This window comes from Sturnus vulgaris, chromosome 2 (assembly GCF_052056855.1).
Source record: "Sturnus vulgaris isolate bStuVul1 chromosome 2, bStuVul1.hap1, whole genome shotgun sequence".
NCBI lineage: Eukaryota > Metazoa > Chordata > Aves > Passeriformes > Sturnidae > Sturnus > Sturnus vulgaris.
This window is the reverse complement of record NC_142244.1, coordinates 110,994,335-111,008,734: the sequence shown is the minus strand read 5'-3', so window position 1 is coordinate 111,008,734 and position 14,400 is coordinate 110,994,335. Positions and strand designations below refer to the sequence as shown.

Below are 14,400 nucleotides of genomic sequence, written 5' to 3'. Positions count from 1 at the left end.
AGAGAAGTGAGAAGAGAGGGCTAAATTCTTCTGTGTGATGCAATGTTGTGATGTCTCTCTTAGCTGCCAAGGAAAGCAACACTTTGAGTTTTGGCTGATAATTCAACCGGGAGAATTTCAAAGCCGTTTACTGATTAGCAGAAGAACAACTGTAACATAAATACTAACACAGACTAAGCAGAACAATAGAGGGAGAACACACAAGATCTCCATAAGAAAACACTGAGCATCTCACTGGAGCCAATTAAGTGTCTGGAATACAACCTGGAGTGTCTGTCCCTCGCCTTTGCAGCCACCACACTCAAGAAACACAAAATTAAGGAAAATGAGACAGGATGTGAACTGGGCAGGGCATTCACATCCCATCTTTTCTGGGGTTGCTTGGAAGGGGGACCTTTCTCTGCCTCCTGAACTGATGTTGCAAAGCAGCAAAGCATGTTGTTATCCTTTTGTGATGTCTCCTCATTATACACTCATTATGCCTCACATGTCTTTTGAGACATACTTTCTGTATTTATTACTTTATACTTGTATTTTTTTTTGCTCACATCATCCTCATCCTTGATCATTTCTACCTACAAACATTATGTCCCCATGGCTCCCTGGCTGCCTGGCTAAAAGTCTTCAAATGTTTGTGAGAAATGCTTTTGTGGAGAAAACCCATCCTGCATGGGAGGGGAGGAGGGAGGAATGACAATGTCATGTATTTCCTCTTTTGTTGCTCTTGCAACTCACTGATTATTGTTAAGATAAGTGATTTTGTTTCCCTTGATATAAGTTGACAGTGTCCACAATAGAATGTGTGTTTTTCATAAACTTGGAGATGCTGGAGACATGAGGGGCTAAGTGGTCTCTAAGATTGTCTCTTGAGACAGCATTCCTAAAAATCCATTATTCTTTCCAGGTATTTGTAACAGCTAGTGAGCCTTCTGCCCTTAAAAAAAAAGCCTTAATAAAAGCTCTGTGATTTTCTTTACTTCCCTTCCTAGGGGTAAAAGTGGCAATAGGAGACCCAGGCTGCTTTCAGCTCACACCTAATATGGGAAAAACCAGACAGCTCCAGAGGTTCCATCAGAGCAGTTTTCTCTCAGCTCTAATCAGTAAGAATGAGAAAATAAGATATTTGCTGTTGCCTGCTGGGTCCATCGTTTTTCTTTGTTAGTGGACTACAATATCTGTGTTCATAGCACAAGAATGCAGCCAACAGATCCTAGACATACCATATATTTCTGGGGTTTAGCAACCCATAAAAGTGGAGCGTAGCATCTGATTTATCTCAGCAAATGGCTCCAACTGTTCTCAGGAACATATTTTTTTCATCAAAGGAGGTGTTCCCTAGTTAAAGTCTTGATTTGAATCTCCTTGCCCAGGGATATATTTACAGAACTAGTTATAAAATATTATCCACTTCATAAAAGCATTTTGAATGCTTTGTTCATGCAGTGACTCTCCCAGAATCATTGTTCCTTCCCAAAGGAAACTGGCAGGATTATTAGTAATTGCTGGATTATCAAACAATGCACAACCTCATTTTCTGGCCTAAGCAAGTTATTAGAGTTCCATAAATGCTCAGTCACATGCATTATTCTACCATGCTGACCTGAAGAGACCACGAAGGGGAAGGTAAATGACCCATAGAGGGACAGAAAAAATATTTACATTCCTGAATGATCTGGGACTTTACTTGCTTACTGCCTGTGGTGCTGCTTTTTTTGTGTGTGAATGCAAGGGATGCCTGGCCCCTATGTTACACAACATTGATAAGAGAATGATGACAAGCAATGATGTTATAAATATCTGACATTTATCTTGGCTTGATTTTAAACAGTGGAGTCAACCTTTACTCATCTGCAACCATCCAGCACGGCTGTTTTATGGTTCCTCCCTTCTTCCTCTCCCACCAACTTTCTCTATTTTGCCTCTGAAGCCTAAATCGTGATATGACACAGAGATGAAAAACCTTCAGGCTGGTCTCCATCAGAAAAAAATTCTACTGCTCTTCATAGGCCTCCATAAATCACTGGATGGCCTTCTTCCTTCCAGAAAGGAAGTCGAAAGAGGATCATGACAGATACATATTTTCGATTGTTTAACACTTAGTTTTAACCAATAGGTGAATGTACTGGAAAGACAAGGCAGAGATATATTAGAGGGATTCTTTTTCTTCAGGTGGGAAATGCTGGTTTGACAAAACTGAATTTTTTTACTGGTACACATGGCTTCCATTAAAATGTTTGCAAAATATGTTGAAATAGTCAGTTCTTACCTTTTTGCTGTTTTATTACACTGTTATTTTACATAAATGCAAAATGAAGTCTAATTTAATGAGCCTAAAGGAAACAATTTGACTTTAGTGTTTGAATGCTTGCCTCCATGAAAAAAAAATAAAATCAGTGCAAGTCACTTTTATTTATGATTCAAAATGAAACCAAATTTTGAAAGCCTGCAGCTTTCCTGAGGATGGGACTTCTGGTTTCTGACTACTCCTAGTTCTGGTGCAGCTGTGAGACAGACAGCAGTGCTGAAATGGCACAGAAAAGGGGCTGAAGGGGTGCAGCACACAGCATGGCCTGAGCTCTCTGCTCTGTACCACAGCATCCAAATGCCACAAAAGCTTCATTCAGCAGCATCCCTGGAAAACTTCTTTTTAACTCACTTTAGTTGCTTTTTCTTTTCTTATTTGCTGTTGGTGGGGTTTTTTCCTTTTATTTTTTCCTCTTTTTCTCTTCCAGGAACTTCTTTCACAGTCTTGTCTTGCTTTTTCTTTTTTCACTCTTAAATGCTTTGGGTGAGTGTGATGCTCTCTGTTGGCAGTCCATATGTGGGTTAAAGGATGAGGAGAGATGCTTTGCCCTTGCCTAGGAGTGGGTGAACTGCCTAAAATTTCTTCCTGGGTGACTGACTTGAATCCCTGCAGGAAGGTGGAAACATGGATGATATACGACTACACTATTTCATGGTTTATGACTTTTATCAGCATGTAAATGAAAGACAGTGAGTGGCTCTTTCAAACGTTCACAGTGAAAGTGTTCATTTGGACACATTATCAACAATAAGCAATGAGAAAGAGACGGGAACACGGCAGAGAGAGGCAGAGACTGGGATGTGACCAGTGTGGGAATGAGTCATCTGAAGCTTCACCGAGGGATGTGGTGCAGACTCACTTTGTGACCCAAGGAAAGCAATTTACACGTTTTCAAAGCAGTCATTAACTTCAGGAGACCAAATGGAAACAGTGTGAGGGGAATGTCTCTCACTGGAGGTGTCCATATGTGGGCTGGTCACAAATCGCCTGTTTACAGCCAGGAGAAAGCAGTAGCTGGGCTTAAGAGGTTTACCTGTTGGACTGCTTTGGATGTTCACACCGGGACAAAATGCATGTGTCAGAAATGCCTGTTTCTACCCCCAGCCTACACGGGGAGCCAGCAGGGCTCACCCATGCCCAGCTATCAGCAGTGCAGGGCTCTGGAGTGCAGCACCTGCCCTGTAGCATCTTGTTTGATGCAGCTGCTGAGTGGTTGCAAGTCCCCTAACCTCAGATGACACCTGTACAATGGGTGTTTGGGAAGCAAAACTATTTTCTTGTGATCTAGTACATGGATCTTTTAAAAAAAAAAAAAAATCTAACAGCCTGGATTTTTTTTCCTACGGGAAAATATCCTCTCTCTTTAAATAAAATTTTTAAAAGAGCAAGTGAGAAATGTGCTATTAGGAAATCAGATACTGTTAAGGGCCTCAACCATTGTGCTGCTCCTCTCAAAACATAAATTCTTATACAAAAATTGCCTTGTTTTTAGAATTACAGCAAGAGACAGGTGAGATCAGAATCTAATGGATGTGTTCAGTCTGGCAGTTTCTGTGTCGTCCAAATTATTATTTCTTGTATTCATGCATAGCCATAAAACTGTTACAGGTCTTAAATAAGAAACAAGAATCCCTAGAACATTATAAGAGAAAAAGAGGATAGAGAAAATTCAGACAGCACTCCCTACCCATTCTACCTATCTTTCCTGGAATATAAGAAACTTGAAAAGATTAAAGAGAAACTTCTTCATTTTCAAATTGCAATCCAGTGTCCTAATGTGCATCCCAGGCCAAATTCAGCCCTCATGTAAGTGATTGGAATGCTCATGAAGTCAGAAGATTCATGGAGTCAGGCTTATGCCTGAAATTGGCTTCCTATGTTATATGGGGGAGCTCATATGGTTTTTTTTCCCTAGGAGTGAAAATACAGTTTACAACCAGGATGTGATACATCCCTTCACAAATAATAAACAAATTCCCTGTGACAGAAGCTCAGCCTTACCCGACCAAGCTCTGTCCAGCACTCAAAAGAAAAAGAATAAAGATCTGCTGCAGCCTAATACAAGCTGGGATGAACATGATGTGTACCTGAGTTCTGGTTTGAATTCAGCAGGCTCCTCTCTTCTAACAGAACAAACAGATCTTGCTTCCCCAAGCATATGGTAGCAAAACATGCAATTTACATCCCATATGGGATCTTTTTCAGGCAACTGTCCGACTATAAAATGTCACAAGAAGTCACTTTAGATCCCCATTATTGAGTGCAGGCACTTAGCATTCCCTTTTGTAGCACTGTCCACAGCTCTCAGGAGAAGTGCTTTTATTATAATTTTTATTTGTGCTGCATTAGTACCTGCAAGTTAGAGAGCATTGTAACGCCTCTGCCATCACGCTGTGAAAAATGAAAGATGTACGATTCCTTCAGATGCCCATGGACTAATTTAGCCACAGATGAAACAGAGTGACACATAATGAGAAAGAATGGGACAGGAAAAACAACAGTGCATGGTTATTGCATAGCATATTTTATCACTCGGTCTCAAAGCACTTGGAAAACAGGGTAAGCAAAATTATCCCTGTTTCAAAGGTGGGGAAACAGAGGCATGAGCAGGTGACTTGTCAGAGCATGCCAAAGCAGTGACAGAGCTGGCATCCAAACCCCAGTGACAGGCCAGCCCTTCACACTGCCTCCTCCTCTCATGCTCGGTCCCATTTACAGAGATCACGTAATGCCTATGAATAGCTCAGCCACACACATGTAAATGTGGGGGCAAAACACCCTCAGAATAGGCCTTTTCATCTCCTTGGCCGCCTGTACCATCGTGCTTAATTGGCACTGCTGTGTGGGCAGCACAATGGAAATGCCTGCAAAATGCAGATTTTAAAGACTGGTATCAGAAGGGCCCCCCTTCCACGATGAGGAAAGCATGTGTGCACTCAGTGGGAAACTGGATATCCAGGCAAATGGGGCTGGGATTTCTGGCACTGCAGAGGATGGAAATCAACAGGGCATCGAAGTAAATAAATGGACAGAAGTCTGGAAAGATAAAAAGAGAATATTTGTGCTTGATATATTTGTAAAGAAGACAGAAGCAGAAAGGGATAGAGCAGAGAAGAAAATTGCTTTATCAGTGCACATGCATTAGATTTAATGGTTTTCATACTAGAAAGGCCATGAGGGCAAGGATTCAGAAATTCCCCTCACAGTGGACTATTACAAATACCATGTTGGGCACAGCAAGTAACTTAGGCTGTGGAAATTCATCTTGAAAAAAATTCATAACCTGAAAGACAGGGAGAGTGGTCAATGAGAGACTTCTGAGGAATGGTGATGACTAAGGGAAGGGAAGGAAGATGCAAAGGATGTTGATGTTTTAGCCTAGAAATATTATTTCCAGGTTAATGAATGGCTCTTACAAGCTCATAAAAGTATGTAGCTGGAATGCAGAGAGGATGAGCAATGTACTGTGGGATTCTTGTTTCAAAGGAAGCAAGGAGAAGAACAGAGGAAGCCATTGATGAGAAGCATTAAAGGAATAAGCAGAGAAGTAAAAGGAACTCTTGAAAGGGACAGGACTGCCAAAGCCATAGACAGAAAAGGTTTCAATAAGGGGATAAAACTGATTTCACCAAAGCCACAAAGGAGGCTTAGGACCTAAAGATATGGACTAGCTGGGAAAGAAGAGATGACACAATGGTGTATGTGCCACCCACCCAAAAATGCACAGGCACTGCTCATCCCATTTCACTTACCCTTGCCAAAAGCATATGAGAGAAATTTAGTTGTGTGGCAAAAACCTTGTCTTGAAGGATCTTATCTCTTTTCACTGACCTACCTTATATCATGTTCTTTTACCTGCCTTGTATCTGTCCATCCTGACAGTGCCACCACTGTTAACACCACTGGCTTGACATGGCAGTGCCATGAAACCCAGGTCATTGTACCATGAAAACCCAAGAGTTTCACAGCACATCACATAATCAGTCTCCAGCCAGTAATTTGCCTGCAATATTGTCCCCTTAGCAAAAATTTGCAAAATCCAGAGAACTTGGTCTAGACAAGAAAATGTTCAGTGCAACCCTTGAATTTCATGCAGTCATTAATCAGATGTTTTTCTTTTACTTCTAGTTATCCTGGTCCTTTTTGATGAGACTGTATATTAAGTCATTCTAGGCTTTACCTTTAGGTTTGCATGCAGCAAGATTTTGATGAATGTTTTTAATAAAATTTCTTTGGTTTAGTCAGGCAACAACTTCCCCACTGCCAAACACCTACGCCCAGCCTTCTGTCTTTCCATTTAGTCCAGTGAACCAGGTCAAGCCCCAGTCAAAGCCTCATTCCTGAGAGGCTCACACTGGGCTATAAAACTGATAATGACATGAGGACAGTGAGCCCAGTGCTCAGACACAGTAATTGCTCAACAGTCCATAAGAGAAATAATCACAGTATATAGATAGCAGACAGCACAGGGAGACCAGAGAGTCCAGAAAAACAAACATATTGTTCTCCAAATAGGACCCCTAGTTAACTCCTCTCTGCCTTTGTCTAGACTGGAATTAACCTTATGAATTCAGGTAATTTATTCCCTGCCCTGACTCTTGTGAGAGTGGCTTCAGAGCCATCTCCCTGCTGTCTCCAGAAACATCAGTCCACAAGGACATTTCAGATATTAATTGGAAGGGAAATGTTTGCCAAAGGTCAGTTCAAGCGGAAGAAAAGCCCCTTTCATTGTGGCTGGGGGGAGAGCAGGAAAAATAAGAATCTTAAAGGAGGCACAGCCAGCCTTTGTGATTTATTTCATAGAAGGCAGGTGAGAATCAGTGAATCATTCTTCTCTCATTTATTTTTGCCCAGCCTTTACCAACTTAACACATTTCTAGCCAGGACATAGATCACCTCAGCGCAGTTCTCAAGACTGTCCCTTTTTTTTTTTCCCTACACTTATGCACACACATGATAAATCACTCTGCTTATGACTTCGTGTGGATTAGGGCACAGGAATGTTTAAATCAATGTTTGGAGTGGCTCATCTCACTCGCTGATGGCCAACACCCAGTTTAATGCAAAATGGCATTCAGAGACCAGAAGGGCATTCCCCTTGTATTTCACATGAGATCACAATGCCATTGGGGATGCAGAGACTGAAGTTTAAGAAGAAAAAGGATGGGAAATTACGAAGGACATATTGAAGGCCTTCTGACAGTTCAAGGCAGATGCAAGAAATATATCATAAATTATTTCAGCAAGGTCTTTTGCCACACTGGACATCTGCCTCTTTGCTGTGCATTGCTCTATAGATCCAGACATCTCTGGCAGCTCTCATTCTGTTCCAGAATTTTTCCTCTCTGACAAATGTAGGATTGCTTTACTCTAATTTTTGTGGTTACAGACAATATATGACATAAATAGAGCATCACATTGCATTCATTATTTAAGAGTGGGGGTGTCTTTTTGTAAAATATTTCTCATTTCAGGCCTTTGTTCCTCACTATCTTACATTCCTGTGTCCTGGTAAGCTGGGTGATGTATTGGGGATTCTAGGACTGAGAGAAGGGAATGTGCAGATTAATTTGATAATTCTGACTGTGCTGAAAGTCTCTGAAAAACAGAATGAAGGTCCTGGCTACAGGACAGTCACCTGCCAAGCACCTCAGTGCCAAACACTGGAGGTGGCTCCAGAGTGTTCAGGCCACGAGCCCAGGTTTTCAGGCAGCCATGGAGACAGAGGCTTGGGACAGGAGGATCCCCAAAGCTGGTAGGCACTTGGGTCTCTGTCCCCTCACCAGGTAAACACGGGGATTAAAGGACACATATTCTCTTCAGTAGCCTAAAATAAGTAAAATTTCCTGAAAAAAACCTGAGCTCTGCTGTGAAAAATTGGCTTGGCAAAGTATTTCAATACTGTCACAACTGCAGCTGGAAAAATTGCCCCCAGTTTTTGCAGAAATTTTGCTGCAAGGAGTGTTCTCCTGCTTAAGCATTTGCTTAAGCATGTCCTGTGTTTGCTTCTGCAAACAGCCCCTGTAATACAAGGTCTCCATCTTCATCCTGGTATCAGAAAACCAGGAAATCTGTGAGCAATGGCTCTCCAACAACTGGCTGAAAAAGAAGACTGCTGCAAGGAAAGGCATTCTCTACTTCTTTTGGAGACAGTCCAGACATTTAAGATGTAGAGGCTAATCCAGTTAAGCCATGTAAGGCAAATACTCTCAGATTACCTTTTTAGCTGCTTAGCTAATAACCTGCAAGGACCTCCTTTATTTTCTCTGTAATAGCCTTTGACACCTGTTTCTCACAGGCAGCAGTAATCTTGAGACAGGCAGTATGAGCTTGCTGTCAGAGATACCGAGTGCTTAAGGTCCATGCAATTTCTGTGAATTTATTTCTCCCAAAGGTTAGGTCCCATGTCTATAAATTAACCTTGCAAGTCAGCAGGACCCTGATTATTGTTACTTGCAATATACAATGTTCAGAACAGACATGTTTGTGATCCTTCTTCTGACCACCTCAGCAATGGGGAAGAGTAGAAAAATGCACTGTGGCCCTGAGCATCAGTAGTGAGCATTGGGAAACAGCTTTGTCCCTTTGCAGAATGGGGCAAGTCCTAAAAGTTACAGGTGAAACAACTGCCCTGCCTAATTATGATGATCTCAGAGGGCCACCTCTGTGGGAGAGGTGCTGCCATAGTCATCCACAGTGGCACAGTGAAATTCTGTCGAGCTGCAGGGACAAGAACAAGGAACTGGTGACTTTTTCCTACAGTCAGAGCTAAACCCCTCCAAGTGGCAATAACTGACTGCCCCCACAATTCAGGATCCATCCTGCCTTTAGAAACCTCCCATACAGGTTGGACATACCACCCTCTCAGAAGATCAGAAAAGCTTTTCCTTGGCAGACCCAGTTATTCCTGCTATATGGGCACCTAGAAGCAATTTGTGCATAGTCACTACAGTAATCTTTCGGAGGAATTTATTTAACAAGCTTTCCTGAGTCCTTAATTGCAGTCTTGTGAATCCTAGTTACTACCCTGAGCAAATCAACAGTATTGCTGGGAGAATAACTATAATCTCCTGGTTTCCTTTTCCCAGGAAGACAACTAGTAAAATAGATAATTCTGCTGTACTGCAACTTCCTATAGCAGTTTCTGATTGCATTGTCCTCCCTAGTGTTCCAATAAGAGTTAAACTTCTCTCTCTGGTGCAGTTTTTGGATTCTCTCCTGCTGGGAAGATGCTCTGTAATGCCCAGTGATTCACAGCTCTGATATTTCATGTCTAATGGAATTATTTCTGGATGCAATTGTTACCTGTCCTGAGAGAGAGACATTCATAAAGCTGGTAGGAAACAAATTATACACGTCTTCCCCTATCTCCTCTGCAGTGCTTCTCAAAATCAAGTTATTTGGCTACACTTTTAAAAGTTCCTCCCATTGCAAGATTATGTGAGAAATTTAAAGAAAAACATGGGGCACTGAAATTACACAAAACACAGGAAATTCAGGGTTACAAATGGACTTAAGAAAGACCTAGCTGTGTCACAGCACAGAGGATTAAGACGGGGGGTCTGGAAGCTGTCTTTCCTTTCTCTGTAGACCATATTATCAATAGCTCTCCATTATAGGATTATATGCCTATAAGGCATGAATGTAGATCACCACATGAGGTGTGTTGTGTAATTGTTGCATTGGGATTAATACGCTTTATTGCTTGAAGTCAGTGTGAGTTTAAAGTGTTTTAGACATCCTGCCTCTGCTCCCTTCAGAGGTGGCTGTGTCCTGTCACAGGTGGCAGTGCCCCAGAGGAGCCCACAGGGCTGCTCTGCCACAGGGGAAACGCCCTGGAGAGGTGCTTGTGCCATTCCCCCCTAGCACCCTATCCTCAGGAATCCCCCAAAACTGCTCTGAAACTGAAACCAGAAATCTGAGCTGTGGAGTGGTTCTCATAAGCCTGCTGGTGAATCATGCAGGGATCCTGTGGTGCTGGCAGACATTTCTTTTCAATTAGTTGAATTCCCAAAGTAAGCAGATATATTTCAAGTGATATAAATTAAAAACATTTCAGTCTGTCCCAGGACAAGAGCAGTGCACCGTGTGGGGCTCCATTCCTGGGGTTTGCAGGACAAGGACAAGCCTGCCCCACTGAGGCTGCAGTTCAGCCCCATGGCCCAGGGCAGGGGCTCCTGGGGCAGCCTGGCTCCCAGCAGGGCAGGAGGTCACAGGATGTGATCACCCATCCCTGGGACAGTGCTTTGCAGAAAACCCAAAGGCTCTGCTGTAGCTGCAGCCCCTCCAAGGGGAGAGCACACCCCAGACATGGAGGGGAGCCTTTTGGATGACCAGAGCAGTGCAGATCCCATCCTTACAGCACCAGAGAGCACAGCAGGCTGCCCTGCCAGCAGGGATGTGTCAGGAGAGCACTCTGACACCCTCAATTCTATCCTGAGCCAAGGATTGTGTGCAGCTGCCTGTACGTGGACTCAGCAGGGCACTTTTTCTATGTGTGCACTACAGTTTCTTATTTCAGGTGTTCAAGGTTTTCCTTCTCTGTTACCCAAAAAAGATCAGCAGCCACGAGCTGGCAAACACAACCCTTGGCACAGCAACACCCAGGCCAAGTTCACCTGGGCACAGCATCAGGAACAGGATGGGAAAGTTGGCCTCCATTTTGGGCCACAAACAGAATTTGGTTTGTGTCACCCAAAAGAGGTGTTTTAGCACCACTGAGTTGACATTACTGTCATCAGCCTGGTCTTTACCTCCTAAGCAGGTGTCCTACACTGGGGCTGCAGAGGGGCTGTGGATCACATGAGCCAGACCTGGAGACATGGGGGGTCCCCACCTCTCAGGGCTCTCACCCCACACCACCAGCAGGGAAGTGGCCATGTGAGCAGCAAGGGAGCCATGGGGGATTCGTTCTCCAAGAGTCCAATCTGGCCAGGAGTGGGACCAGGGGGAACAGTCACTCACCTACAGGTGGTGGGAGTGCACATCAGGTGAGGCTGCTGCAGAGGACAGAAGTCAGTCAGGGACATTGGAGTTGCTGACTGAGATGGAGAGGGACCTGTGGAGTCTCACAACTTCAGGGGTGGTGGGGCACTGGAACAGGTTGTCCAGGGAACTCATGGGTGCCCCATCCCAGGGAGAGTTCAAGGCCAGGTTGGATCAAGCCTTGAGCAGCCTGGCCTAGGGGAAGGTGTCCCTGCCTGAGGCAGGATGGTTGGAACAAGAGGATCTTTAAGGTCCCTTCTAATTCAAACCCTTCTGTGACTCTATGATTCTATAACCCGTGTGGGTAGTTTAGCTTTCTTCCTTCAATTAATATTATTTTGCACTTAAATCACTAAACATGACCTGCATTTGCCCTGCCAACTCTTCAGCTCTTCTCCAGCTATCACTGCTGTTTCTTACAGTCAGAATTAAGTTTTGGCTCAACTAAGTAAACTTTGATCAGCAAAGATTGAGGATCTTGATGCTTGTCCTTCCTACTAGATATATTATGCTTGTGTTGGAGCCTACTTTGCAAGAGTGCCAATCCCCTGAAAATAGGCCCATTAAAGAGCAACAGCATTCATTAATCCTCTAGCATATAATGCAGACCACAAGGAACTTTCCAAGGGATTTGGCAAGGGCAGGCAATGCTTTGACTGTAGCTGTGAAGGATCTGTTGTCTGAATGGAGGCACCTCAGATTTCCTGCCCCTAGAGAAAAATCCTCTATACAATACACATGGAAGGGATCATCAGCCTTTACTGAGGCCACAAAGGTTTGGGATTTCTTCAAAAAAGCTGGTAACAAGATTGTGTAAGAATCAAATAACCTTGCAAATAGCTGTATCCCATTAGTCATGAGAGTAAATGCTGGGCTGAATTAAATGTTGATTGTGGCTTATGAAGTGTCTCTGTACACATAACCTTGGGCAAGACCCAGAAATTCTGGGCTCTGCATTTGAAAGGCAGCTGGCTAAATAGCCGTGGCAAAACAATCAAAAAAGCACTGTTTATTTTCTCAATACATTAACCAAGTGATTAGACAAGAAATGGGAGACACAGAAGAAAGAAGAAACTTTTCCCTTTGTGTGAAATCTGTTTTTCAGACTTTCTGCCAGTATTACACATTCCTGGAAAACAAACCTAAGCTCAATATATCTCAGCTCAGCCATGAAATCTTTCCCCAGACTGAATGATCAGTTCAGTGCATTGCTCAGACCTTCATGCAGCTCTTGTTCCTTCTCTCACAAAATTTGAAAGACAGCAAGATAATTATGGATTACTTACAGCCCTGTCTTATGAGAGGCAAACATTAATTCAGGAGTTCTAGAGGACTTCAGGCAATCAAATCTTGGTGCTTCCTCGCTATTTAGTTATTCCTGTATTTCCCTTTTAGCAGCTCAGACTTTCACAGGCGACTGCTTCCACTACCAGACAATGAGTAAATCTGCTGTACATGGTGTCATTCCTGATGTAAGCTGGCTCAAATAAAATATTTAATTCTGTTTGAGAATTTTTACTTTGTTCTCTTCTGGTTGTCCAGACTCCCCACTCAGTCCTTCCTAAGTTACACTAATCATTTGCAAATTCTTTCCTCAGGCCTCTTACCTGCTGTGGTTACTGTGCTCTCTTCTTCATAGTACACAGGAAAAAATGCTGTTCTTTCTCCTTGAGAAAATTATAAAGAAGCTTTCTGCCCCTCTTTGTCTACTAAATCTCTAGTTAATGTTAGATCACTTTTGGAAGATCATGCACAGATAGTAAAAGAATCCCCCCACTGCTATAAATGCACTGCAGAACAAGTATTTACAGAGTCTGTGAACTGCTAATAAGCAATGCTGCACTTTTCTTTCTAGGCATAGAATAGGAGCAATCCTCTACAAGCCATGAATATAGTGAGGAAGTGGTTGCCAGAGCACTGGATTTGGGGCCATCTGAGGTGCTATAGGATGTCCTTGCTGGCCACCAGTTTCTGCCCTCAGTGCCCCATCAGTCCTGTGTCACATTTGCCAAATCTGTACAGATGTCTCCAAGACTCCCAGCTGTCTAAAATGACATTAAGGTACCTCTGGGCTCCTGTGGTCCCCCATGGCCTCAGCTGGGATCAGAGCTAGATTTAGTATTAACTTTGCATTTGCAAACTTTGGGCACCAAAGTTAGCATGAATATTCCCTCTTGGGACACAGCACAAGCTCAGTGCCTGCCTGTGTGTGAGGTCTGGATGTGCCTGCACAAGCAGGAGCACACAACCAGCCCTGCAGGGAAGAGGAGCAGGACAGGGGGGGTCAGTCCCTTGTGCCTCTGAGCAGGAGATGGATTAGGCTGGCACCTGCCCCCACCAGTGCAGGGTCCTGGAGAGCAGCCAGAGCACAGCCATGTGCAGATGAGTGAGGTGAGATATTGGACCAGGGGATTATTGAATGAGTCAGAAGTGGGTAAGACTCGACAGACCTGAACTGAGCCAGGGCTGTCCTCTGGGTCAAACAGAAGAGCAGGACTTTTGTGGAAAGAAAGGTCTAGGTTATCAGGAGCTAGGCAGGAGCACCTCTTTAAAAACACAGAGAAAACAACACCCTATCCTTCAAGTACACTCAGCAACGAAAACAGCACTCCTACTGATTAAAGCATAATAAATGTAATGAAAAACATGGTAAGCTATTAGTGACTGCTAGTTGTTATGGATTTGGTTTAAGCCCTTTGAATGCTGATAAACTGTTTTGCCCCATAGAATATCTCCCTATATTATTGCTATTTCCCTTGTTCATCACATTTGCAGTCATCGCTACTAAATTCAAGTGTGAATTAATGAGAAATGTGCATGGCATCATAATGCTGTCTTGCACACTAGCACAGCTACCACCCAGCAATCCCAGGATGCTTAACCTGCCCAAGTGTTTTATCCTTGCAGTACTGTTCTGCTGTATGTCAAGGCAGTGAAAGTCCCTACAGGCACAACAGAAACCCTTCAGGGCACCATATTTCAGGGTCCACAGGGCAGAAAGTCTATTTGGTACCGATCCAATGCCTCTAGGAAATGTCAGATGTGCTCTGTGAGTGCTGTGCAGACAATCTACACATGTTCCATAAATCTGCCTGCTGGGATGTTTGTGG

At 43.4% G+C, this 14,400-nt stretch overlaps 1 protein-coding gene across 1 annotated transcript in view; it reads right to left on the bottom strand.

Moving 5' to 3' along the window:
• Positions 1-2,390: 2,390 nt before the first annotated feature.
• OTC (ornithine transcarbamylase) overlaps positions 2,391-14,400 on the bottom strand; it is a 45,597-nt gene continuing 33,587 nt past the window's right edge. Inside the window, exon 11 of the transcript XR_015801825.1 lies at positions 2,391-2,911. The gene's annotated coding sequence lies outside the window, so the exon portion shown is untranslated. The remainder of the gene's footprint in view (positions 2,912-14,400) is intronic.